Source organism: Condylura cristata, unplaced genomic scaffold, assembly GCF_000260355.1.
Source record: "Condylura cristata isolate star-nosed mole 26May11 unplaced genomic scaffold, ConCri1.0 scaffold00002, whole genome shotgun sequence".
Classification (NCBI taxonomy): domain Eukaryota; kingdom Metazoa; phylum Chordata; class Mammalia; order Eulipotyphla; family Talpidae; genus Condylura; species Condylura cristata.
Genome location: NW_004567103.1, coordinates 2,728,582 through 2,740,909, shown reverse-complemented (window position 1 = coordinate 2,740,909; position 12,328 = coordinate 2,728,582).

The window sequence follows — 12,328 nt, the reverse complement described above, 5'->3', positions numbered from 1 at the left end:
AACGTAAAGGGAGAAAAAGAGCAGCGACAGGGAGGAAACACTAAAGGATGCTAAAAACTTGCAGGAAAAACGGTTTTTATCTGTAACCTCAAAGTGTCCCCGCAGAACGGTGACAGTTACTGCAGTGGCTGTAGCACACATCCCCGAGTGTGTGAAAGCCCCCTCCAGGAAGTAGACCTTCACTTATCTGACCTCAAGTGGGGACTGGACTGAGCGACTGCTTTCTAATGAAGGAGCTTGGAAAGGGAGAAGTAATATTACAGTGGAGACATCAGCCGTCACCCCTCTTCAGGGCTGGCAGCCAGGTGCGGGGCTTCTGTCATGTCTGGCACCAGCTCGGCAGGCCCCCAAGAGGGGAGAGGAGAGCCCAGACCGCCCTGGGACCCGAGCGCTGACAGAGGCAGGAAACAGTGTGCTGATTACAACCGCTCCTCAGGAAGAGGAGAGCTGTCCGCTAGCTAGACACGGGCCTTTCGAGGCTCCATGGAGGGTGGCTGTCGGCGCTGCCAGCTCAACAGCTGAGGCCCTGAAGCCCCCTTGTCTGGGGAAGGGACAGTGACAGGTAACAGCTGCAAATACCCCAGTGACTGAGGATGGGTGAGAGTCTTGTGCAATGAAGCCAGGACCTCTGGTGGAGGACAGACAGGCTTTAGGTTTACGAAAAGTTTTCTGGCCACTTGGGCTGTGTGAAAAAGGGCTGGCTGGGCGGTGCAGGTGAGCCAGCAGTGGCTGGACGGTCCCCTGTCGGGGGACTTACCGTGGAGATCTGGAGATGGCAGCATAGGCAGAGGCAGACCAGATGGCCGCACCCACGCGGCCTGGGGCACCACTGCCCAGCCACAGGCTGCTCCAGTGTCAGAGGCCCGTGGCACTGTCACCACTGTGGAATGGCCCTGGCCCTGGCAGAGACTGGCAGCCTATCAGTTTAGCCACAGAGCTACTGAAAGTCCAGGCACAGAGCCTGGTCTCCTGGGCCGTGCCCCTAAGCCCACTGCTTCACAGTGACTGCAGGCGCCAGGGAGGGGTGGGCGGGGAGGTTAGAAACCACCAAGGCTGGCGGGGAATTCCTCAAGGCCCGGTCAGCGTGTGGAGAGTCAGATCCTGTCCTCCTCCACCTCCCCTCTCGGGAGCAGAGGCTGCCGCTAAGCACCTCCGGCTACTGCCGCTCCCCTCGGGCAGTCCCTCCCCGCCACCAGCTCTGGGCAGCCTCCCTCCTGGAGGCCAGCACCGCTCTTCCGTTCCCTCTCATCACACCTTTTGCTTCTGCCTCATCTCCACCCTCACCCCCTTCCTAAGATGTTCCCCCAGCTGCTAAGTGGTGGTACAGCCTTAGATTGGATTATTGTTCAGCATCAAAAGGGGTGATCAAAGCCCCCCCACCATGGCAACAGGCCACAAGACAGGCTGGGGCAGTCGCCAAACGGGTCGCACAGGACGCTCAGGGGATGCTCAGGCTCAAGGCCGAGTGCTCGCAGCCCCATCCAGGGCCCAGTTCTCCCTTGGGCCACACTGTCCCCTCCGGACGGCCGTGTCCTCCGCACACCCTCATGGCAGCAGGATGGCTGCAGCACCTCAGCTTGCCAGGAAAGAGGGCAGGGGTCTGGGGATCTCGCCGAAGAGCAAGTTTTCCTTCCCGGCAGCGCCAGCAAGCCTCCCTCGAGTCTCTGACGTGAAAGGCGCTGTGATCTCACTAGGCCGTCCTTGGGCCGGTGGACGCAACAGGGTTACCGCAGCCCGGTGGCCGGAGGGCGCCTGGTGGGAGGAAAACTACCCCCACCCCACCATTTCTTCACAATACGGGCAGGGCTGAGGGGCTCACCTGCTCCCCGGCACATCTTCGGCAGGTCACTGGCAGTCTGCCCCATAAGGGCTGTTCGCTTGCACACAGGGTCCTACTCAGGCTCTTTTTTTTTTTTTTTTAAGATTTATTTATTTATGCACAGGAGCTGGGGTGCAGGCCAGAGGTTTGGGAAGGGAGTGAAAGGATTCCCCAGAGACAGAGCGGGGAGCAGAGCAGGCAGACTGATTGAGATACGCTGCTGAGGGGAGCAGCGGGCGGGGCAGGAGGGATCAACTGTGCCCTGGGGGTCACTCCCTGGCCGGGATCCAACTGTGGACAGCTTCATAGTGCTGTGCCGCCAGGGAGGGCCCTACATGCAACTTTAATACCTTGCACCGAGAGGTACAGCCCGGTGCTGGGGCTTTGGGGCCCGACCCTCTTTACAACCTGAGATCTGTGCGGCCTGGGAGGCAGCGAGGGGCCTGAGACTGGCCCTCGCCTGGGACCATAAGGGTTCCTTCCCGGGGAGGAGCGTTCGCAGCTCCTAAACTAGGTCCCGAAGAGCTGGCCCGTGTGGGGATCCATGAAGGCCGCGGTTGCTGGCCAATGCTGGTGCCCAGTACCCGATGGCCATCTCCTCTCCGTCTCAGGGGGCAACGTCGTGGGCACGGCAGCGCCATCTGGTGGTCACGCCCTGCTGTGCCTCCCTGGCCCACCGCGACTGAGCCAGCCTGATGGGGCAGTCGGCTCCGGAGGCCACGGAGAGAGGTGGACGTCTTTCTCGACCTGGGCTGCCCGGCTCTGTGCCCACTTCCCACCAGACGTGGGAATTTCACAGGTCTGAAGGAGCATGTGTAGATATCTGTCTCCTGGCTCTGGAAAGGTCCGGGAAACAGCAGAGAGATGACCATACCGGGTGCCCTGGTCTTGGCTACCAGACACTGCTCGCCACCCCAAGGAGCCAGGGCTCCTCGCAGAAGTGAGTGAGGGAATGCACAGGTGAGCCCGGGACAGCCTTGGGGGCCGACAGCTGGAGCCATGGCAAAGGCTTGAACAAACAGAGGACAGAAGAGCCAACTTACAGGGTCTCCCAGGAGCCAAGCTGGGCACCTCTGAGCTTCCAGATAACTGACCACAGTGACAGGCGCCCCTCGCAAGACGAGTGAACAGCCACAGGGTCCACAGCGCTGCGCGGCCCGGGCCGGCTGGCAGCCCTGCAGAAAGACTTCTGCACAAGAAACACTCAGATATGATGACGGGAGTGGGTGGCAGGGGGGAGGGACATGGTTGGACTGGCCTCAGCGAGGCACCCCAGAAATACTTGCCAAATACACAAGGAAATGGGACCCTGGCACGTGGCAGCTTCGCCACGTGCCCTGGAGCGTTACCCCAGTCACGGCACAGAGAAACGCCAAGTACCGCGTGACAGCTGCCAGGTCAAGAACACGGCAGCCGCGACACGCATGGCAGGTGCGACCGCGAGGGCCCTGGGGGCAGGCCCACGGAAAGCACGGCCAGGCGGCGCCACAGGCAGAGGGCGACGCTCCGAGGAGTCACAGGCGGAGGGGCCTCCCTGGGCCTGACCTGTGGTCCGAAAAGGGACTCTGCCTGAAGGACACCCAGGACCACGGCTGCGTTTTCTCTGCGGCTTCTCAGTGACGCCAAAGCTGCTCCACGCTGAAGTGTCAAGACAACTGGAAGACCGAGCTGCCCGCTCCAGTGAAGGCTCCTCTACTTCCCGAGAGCTGAAGACAGTCCTCCCGGACACTCCCCCCAGGAATAGCTGGACAGAGGGACAAATTGCCCAACTGGCTTCGTGAGACAGACAGCTGGGGGGAGGGGAGTGAGACCTGCCCTCCGCCAGGCTTCCTGCCAGCAGTAGAAGCCCGACTGGGCCCCGGGAAGGGAACCCAAGCAGAGCCCTGTAATCTCACTGAGTTGAAGAGACAGATCAAAGTTGGGGGAAGCCAAGATGGCTAGAACTGATAGAGCCGGTGGCAGAGGCCGCAGGGGACCAAAGGGTTTGGGAAAGTGCCAACCAATTTCTGCATGCAGAGTGAGGTCAGTGCAAAGCTTCTTCCAGAAAAAGAACAATTACTGCAGAGCACTCTATAAATGAAACAATCCCCCAAACTCTGACGAACTAGGATGTGTTTCAGTTCCCACCAGCCAAAGTGAAAAGTCTTCCTTAAATGCAGCATGCTCAGGGGACCCCAAAAAGGCCGCACCTTAAAAGTAGGGTGAATCAGCCCCAGTGAGAATGGCACATCTTCAAACAACTAGCAACAACACATGTTGGCGACAATGTGGAGAAAAAGGAACTCTCCTGCACTGCTGGTGGGAGTGCAAACTAGTACAACCACTATGGAAAACTGTTTGGAGGCTCCTCAAACTGCTTCCATAGGACCCAGCAGTCCCACTCCTAGGTATCTACCCAAAAGACACAAAAACACTGATTGAAAAAGATACCTGCACCCCCATGTTTATTGCTGCTTTATTTACAATTGGAAAACATGGAAGCAGCCCAAATGCCCAAAAGTAGATGACTGGATTAGAAATATGTGGTACATATATACAATGGAATATTACTCAGCCACCAAAAAAGAGAAACACATGTCTTTTGCAGCAACTTGGATGGAGCTGGAAAAGATCATGCTTAGTGAGATAAGCCAGAAAGAGAAAGAAAAATACTGGATGGTTTCACTCATAGCAGGAGTATAATGGACCAGGCGAGAAAATAACAAAAATAATGAACAACCATATACCAGAGACATTTTGTGGGGGTGGAGTGGGGAATGGGATCAAAAACGGGGTTGGGGGGGGGGAGGGAAGTGCACGGGATTATGGTGGTGGCACACAGGTGACTTGGTGATGGGAAACCCGCGGGGATTACAATTGAGGTGGGAAAAAAATGTACAAAATGATGTAAAAATAAACTGTTATAAAATTAAAAAAAAAAAAGTGGGGTGAATCAGTTGTAAGGGGAAGACAACTCCAGACCAATCTGGAAAGAACTTAAAAACAAGCCTTGAAAAGATCAAAATGATCTCTACAGGAAGTTAACCACAGTTCATAAATACTCCAACACTCTTTAAAAGAACACAACAAAATCCATCAAAAGCATACATTTCACAACGTCTCGCAGCCAACAGAAGTGAGTTGACACAAGAATAAGAAGTGAAAAGTGATCTTTCCTCTGCCCCACCCTGCCCCAGGCAATTCAGACAAAGCCAGACCCATCCGTGGTGAGAGTTCTTGAAATTTCTATTTTAAAATGGCTTCCGGTCACACTCCTTGATGCAGCTTGGAAATGAGATCCCACTTGGCCAGCTGTTCCCAGTGAGCCATGCACTGTGGTCAGCTCCCCAGAGTGGACAGGTGACTTCAGAGGCTTTGGCACTGGGCTCGAGGAGGCCCGGCTCATGCCACTGCAGTTATTATCCAAACGTCCGTTTGGGGCCGTGTCACCTTCCATGGGAAACCCCTGCTAACGGTCAGCTCAGGCTCCCTCTAACATGTCCTCACCGCCTGCTCTTTCATCCTGCCCACACTTCAGTGTGAATTTTTAAAAAGATTTATTTATGCTTACAAGAATTGGGGTGTCGGCCAGAAGTACCGGTGTGAGAAGATTCCCCAGAGACAGAGTGGAGGGCGCAACGGTGGATCCACTGAGATCCACTGCTGAGGGGAGCTGCAGGGAGACAGGAGGGGTCTGTGTGCCCTGGGGTCCCTCCCTGGCTGGGGATGGACTATGGACTGTGCTGCAGTGGCTGCTGATAGCTGGTAGCGCTGTGTCTTTAACTCCTGCACCGCCAAGGAGGCCTCCACATTTGTGTGAATTTATGTAAATGTATAAATGTTTATCCACACTGGGAAGCAGTGCCTTGCTTGAATCTCCATCCTGAACACTGTGCCTGACACAGGGTGTCATCGACTGGATAGATGAAGGGAGGGAAAGAGTGAACACACACGGAACAAACGCTACGGGCAAACGTTACTGATCTTGGACACGATCTGGCAAAGCGCAGGGGTCCGGCAGAGGCGCCCAGACCACACTCTGTGGCGACGACCGACCGACCGACCGAGAGTGGCCCAGAGAGTGCGCTGGGGAGGCGCAGGCGATTCCTCCGGGCTGGCTCCCTTTTGGTCGCTTTTAAATCTTTTCCCAGCGACTTGGGAGGCAAAGCTTTCTCCCACGTGTCGCGCTCCTCTTCAGGTCATGATGTGCAGCGTTGACAGCGTCCCCTATAGTGAGGCTGTCCCCAGACTCAAAATGGGAGGGGCCACAGATGCTCTTGAAAGCCCCTTTAACCTTAAACGTCTCTGATTTTCGACATCACCCTTGTTTGCCTTTTGAATTTCAACTGTACTGAGTCATACTCGACAAAACTGGCAGATAGTCGAGTGTTCGCACGTGCACATTGTGAGGGGCCCACCGACAGTCAGGGACGTGGACATTATCTCACCTGGTCACCATCTTGGCGCAAGGACACTTACTGTTCCCTCTGAGCAAACGTCCCTGTAACCTGCTCTTCAGTTCCGAGCAGGGACGCGGTCATTCCTCAGGGCGGCCACTAGGCGGCAGGCCAGCTCCACCCTCCCGCCTGGCGGGCGGTTTCCGGTCCTTTTCTCTTTTACATCTGTTGGAAATTTTTTTCAAGAATTTTTTTTTTTTTAATTCGTCTAAGAACTGAGATGTAGGCCAGAGGCGCCGTGGTGAGAGGACTCACCAGAAACATAGTGGGGAGCAGTGGGGAGCAGGAGAGTCTGCTGCGCCCTGTGGGTCACTGGGGGGGGTAGGGAGATTGTGGGGGGCAAATGAAGATGAAGAAGTGAATAACTGAGGGGGAAAGAGAGAGTTAAATTGGTGAATGCGAACTACCAGATCCACTGAGCTGGGACCCCAATAGCATGTTGAACCCCTGCAAAAAAAATAGCCCCAAAAATGAGCTGGCCTGAACCCCACCTCAGCCCCAGGGTCTTCCCTGGTGGATGTGCTGTCCTGGGTGTCTGGGTCCCTATGGTCCGGGAGGGGGGCCCATAAGCCTGTTTGTGGAGCTCATTCAGAGTATCCTTCCTCCCACACACATGTTGAGACCACAGTGGGGTTCCCCTGGGACCCAGCCTTGCCTGTCTTTGTCTGGCCTGTCTCCCCCAAATTCTCTCCTGTCTGCCCAGACTTTCCTGGGGGACAGAGCAGTGTCCTGCTGTCTCCGTGCTGATCTCGCTGTTACAGTTAGGGTGCACAACTCAAGTCTCCTCCAGGGTGTGTCCCAGCCTGTGGCCCCCAAAGCATTCTCCTTGCTAAAATAGAGACTCCCAGGCTCCTCCTCCAGGGAGGCCAGTTCTGGACCCTGGGGTGGGGGGCACCCTCCCAGGTTCCAGGAGAGATCAGCAAGAAGATGCCCCACAGGCAGGCAAGTCAGCACTGAGTCCTGTGGCAGCGAGCCTGGTGATGAGCGTGGGACTCACTGCTTCCAGCGGACGCAGAGGGCAGTGGGCATGACAGGTGCCCCGCGGACGCGGCTGAGGGTCGACAGCCTCTAGGAGCACATGGGAGAAAACGCTCCGTCATTGCATCTCCACTTTGCAGGCTGCGGCCACAGAAACAGGTGCGTCCCTGTCTTTGTTAACAAAACACAGCTTCAGATATTCTTTGCTTCTCTTTTTAAGGTAACCCCCAAAGGAATAACATTGCAATTGTTTGGCCACTAAATGGACAAAAATCAGAGGCCTCCCTGGTGGCGCAAAGGGGCTCTCCCTAGTGGCAAAGGATTATCGAAGCCACTACAGCACGAAATCCACCCCAGGCCAGGGGTGTGGCCCACAAAGCAAGGTAGACCTCTCCTGACCCCCAAAGCTCCCCTCAGCAGTGGACTTCGTCCATCTGCCTGTTCTGCTCCCCACTCTGTCTCTGGTGGATGCTCTCACCACCCCCACCCTGCACCTCTGGCCTGTACCCCAGTTCTTGGATGCATAAGTAAATAAATCCTTTAAAAGAAAAAACACTTGACTACTGCAGGGTAGCCTCAGACAGGAGTCTAAAGCAGGGAGACAGAGCAATTTCAAAAGTGTTCGGATGGGTGACTAGACCCACCCCCTATTACAAGATAAAGGTTTTCTGGCTTTGTTTTTTAAGCATCAGCTCTTCAAATGAAAAATGAAGCTGACCCTTCAGGGGCGTGTCTGCTCCGGGAAGGCAAAGTGGTGGACTGTAAAGCTGCACTTTAATCGCTCATTAACTCCTTCCTTCACCTGTGGCTAAGAAGCTTGCCGTGCCAAGGTCCAGGGAAGCCCAGGGAAAGTTAAGGACCACCCCAGGGCAGAAACTTAAAGACCCGAAACCTGCCCAGTGACTAAGCATCACCTGGCGGCAGCAGGAAAAAGGGCCTGAAAAAGTCAGTAGCATGAAAACAAGAAGAAAAACAACCAAATAAGGCAAAGTGCCCACTCAGGTGGTCCACCCACACTGTAAAAAGCCTGCTTCTCGCCAGCACCATGCAATGCCTGCCACACGTGGGTGTTGCCTGAGAGCGCAATAAACTGCCTTCTTTGACTCTTGCTCTGTCTCTTTCTTACTCACCAAACTATAACGGGGGTCCCTAGGGAAAAAAGGGGGAAGTTCCAGGCTCCCGGCCCCACCCAGAAGGAGGGTGGAGCTGAGGAGAGAAACAGAGAGAAGAGAAGGGATCTAGGAGGGAGCAGGATGGAGCCAGGAGACCTGAGGGAGCCAGGAGGAGCAGCGAGCATGTGAGGAAAAAACCGTGTTTGCTTCCTGGCCCTGGACTGGCTGACAGCGCTGTGGGTGAGAGACCCGCGGGGCGGTGGCCGTGGCAGCGTTTATGTTGATTTGGATTGTGCTCTTTTCCCCCAGACTTGTCTGGCCCTGTGTGACCCTTCCTATGGGTCCAGCCAGAAGGTGCTTTAGTCCTGGCAGCTTTCAGGCCTGGCCCTGGCCCATCCCTTTGGGGTGGACTTTTGCCCACGAGGGGACGGGTCACTTCAGGTGTCTGATTTAGACATTACATTCTTTGTCTTCCCTATTGTACACTCACTATATTAAAGTTCGTTTTCATTAAAGTCTTACATGTTTTATCTTGATGCGACGGATGGCAGAACCGATTTGGAGCAGGCAGGTTTGGGGGTTCAGGGGTGCCCCTCCCCCTGTCCTGTAACAAAACCTTTGACCAAGCACTGTCTTGGGAACCAGGCATCCAGAGATGAATTGACTAGGGCCCCCCACGGCCTCCTTGTAGGAGGGACAGTTGTGATCATTACAACCTCGAAGGCAGCTGTAGACCCTCTTCTGGGAACCTCCCAGGACCCCCCACCCCAGTTCAGCTGTTTGTCCTCCCAAATCTCAGATTCCAAGAACCTGGGGAAACCCCCAGGCCAGAACTGTTCCAGAGGTCGTGGCCAGCAGGAAGAGCCGGGAACCCACATTCGGCAGGTGGGGTGTGTGTGAGTGTGTGTATGTGCTCAGGGACCCTGTGCTGTGGTTCCTGCGACCCCCAGCAGGGGGCAGCCTGCATGAACCCACGGGGGGGGGGGGCAGATTCCCCGGCGGGTAGGTGCCCTGGAGAGGCTGTGGGTGACCCAGAGCAGCGCCGCCCCGCCAGGGCCCACATAAAGCCAGCCGGCCTGGCATTTCCCTGTGGGCCTCAGAGGAGGCGCCGGCCTGAGTCTGAATCAGAGGCGGAGGGTTCTGCTTGGCTTTGTTCCGCGTTAGGGCGAGGCCCGACCAGCTGGCTGGGGCATCCCCGCTGCCCTCACGCTCCCTCTTTGGGTATTTTATTGGCATAAAAACAAGCAGCATCTCCAAAAGCCAGCAGTAAGACAGTAAGAAGGCACGCCACTGGCCGGGGAACAGTCCCACCCGTCCGGCCCAGAAGGCGTGTCCAGGCCGGAGGCAGCTGTCACCGCCGAGTCAAAGGTCTGACGCAAACAGGTGTGGGCGACGAGAAACTGGTGTCAGCAGCAGCGGGGCGGCCCCTGCAGGCCAGCCACACCGCCCGGCGCTTGGAAGTGGGGCGCCCCGAGGCCGCGGGGCAGCAGCACCCCACACGGCAGCACTGGGGATGAGCGCGCCCGGGCCACGGCGGGACACGTGGCCTTTTCTAGAGACAGAAACTAGGGGCTCCCAGGTGGCCCGGGGCTCGGTCTCAGCACTGTCCCCTCTTCAGTCCCCGCCAGGGAGGGACCCCAGGGCGCAGCAGACCTCTCCTGTCTCCCCGCTGCCCCGTCAGCGGTGGGTGTCAGTGGATCCCCACTATGTCTCTAGGGAGTCCTCTCACCCCCTGCACCTCTGGCCTGGCCCTCACTTCTTCTACGCTTAAATAGATTAATAAATCTTAAAACTGAAGCGGACATCATGCCCTCCTGCTCCGAGGGACTGGTCCGAGAAGGGGGGCCGCTCGAGGGGACAGCCCCACACTCGGGGCCTCGCGCGCCTCTCAGTCCATCCCAGCTGCCAGGGCAAAAGGCCACGGCCGCTCCTCCAGGGCAGACGCTGCTGGTCGTGGTTCTGGAGGCCGGGCAGTGTCCGCCGGGGGCTGGAGGTTCGGGGGTGGGGGGAGTCCTGCTCGAGGTGCTGCGCCCACACCTGGTGGGGGAGGGGCTCTGGGTCTCCCGTGGGGTGATCCAGGAGGCTCCCCCACGCTGACCGCGCCAGCAGCGCCCCGCCCAGCCTGGCGTGGGGTCAGGTCCGCAGCGACACTGTCAGCCTCCAGGCTCACACCAGTCAGGCTGAGGCAGAACAAGCCAGTGGCAGAGACCCCGGCGCAGCGATAAGGAACTGACCACGCGCCTGGCCACACCGCGGAGGCAAAATGTGGTCCCGGGAAAAGCCGCACCTACACCTCCATTTGTGGAAAGTTCTAGAACAAGCAAAAGCAATGCAAAGTGGCAGGAAACGTTCAGATTACCGCAGCTGGTCCACGCTCTGGGTGTCCAATACCCGCCTGTCCTTTCCGGTCTCCCCGCTCAGTGTCCCTCCAGAGGCCGCCCGGCCCATTGGTGACCAGTGGTTTCCTGGGCAACTTCATCAGCCTTTTGCCCTGGGTGACCCAGGGCCTGGCACGGAGGCCGCCCTCCATTGTTGAGGAGGCCTGAGGAACAACAAAGGGGCATTCTCTCCTCTTAAAAATGCGAAAGCTGAGTTTGAGGGTTGCTCGCCCAAGTTCACCCCAAGTTCACCAAAAGGACGGCTGACTCTGCTGACTAACCCGTGGTGGGCTTTAGAAAGTGAAGCCTGGGGTGGAGGCCAGACCTGCGAGGGGTTGTGGGGGCTACAGTCAGGCCGGGAGGGGTCAGATCTCCCCTCTGCTGCCAGCTGGTGTCTTGGGCCCCCACACGCACCTTCTCTGGGCCTCAGCAAGGTGAGGAGAACACACGAGCTCAGCGGCAGGACAGAGCTGAGCGGGGCCAGGACAGCCCCAGAGCCCTTCCCAGGGAGTGGGCGCTCGCCCGAGAATCAGTCACCCATTTTTTTTTAAACATTTATTTATGTATGCATACAGAACTGGGGTACAGGCCAGAGGTGCAGGGGGCAAGAGACAGAGTGGGGAGCGGAACAGGCAGATCTACTGAAGCTCACTGCTGAGGGGAGCAGCGGGGAGACAGGAGAGGGCTGCTGCACCCTGGGGGTTCCTCAGGGGCTGCGATTTAACCCCCTGCGCCCCCCGGGAGGGCCCTGGTCACCCATTCCTTAGAGGGAACAGAGGGGGCGTCTTGCAGGGAAACCCTACAACACCACGGGGGGTCAGTGGTGAATGCAGCCTGTTGGCTAACTGGTGAGTGTTAAAAATGGGCTCTCAGTGAAATTAAAAGTAGCCGGCCAAGATGTGGGGGTGCCTGAAATAGCCCACAGCCACTCCCTCCAGGGCTCGCAGCCTCCCTCTGAGCTTCGATCTCCACCCAGCTGATTTAGGAGAATTCCAGGTTGTTTGATGCTGGCCAAGGGAGGCAGGGGGCAGGGTCCCCAGCGTGGGCCTGTCTCTGCGGGCCAGGCCTCGGGGGCCAAGCACCATGGTGGCCTCGTGGAATGTGGAGTGGGCAGAGCTGCTCCCAGGGCTTGTGGGGAAGGAGACTGACCAGTATCTCTGCCTAGGAGGCTCTGGTCTGAGCCGGCCTTCCTTCCCATGTGATAAGGAGATGGGGGAGTAGTTAACACCCACCACTCTTCTCTGACCTGACTCAAACCCACCCGCCCAGTCTCAGTCCCCTGGCACAAACCGGTTTAGGTAGGCCTAGGGCACACCCACACCTGTCGCCCAGCTTTTCCTGGGCTCGGCTCTGGGCTGTGACTGGGGGGCCCTACCGGGCTCTGCCCTGGCCCCCTCTGCTGGAGATCTGACCGTGGCGCTTCTCCTCGGGATGGGCTTTCTTGAATTGCCCTGGCAAGCAGGTGTCCCTGAAGCCTGTGGTTCTGCAGAACCACACTGGCCCTTTGGTCTGCAGATAAAAAAAATCCCCAGAAATGCAGAGAGATTCTCTCCACCAGGCCTGTGAGGGTCTCCAGGGTGCGGGAGCTGCTGTGTGCAGGGTGGG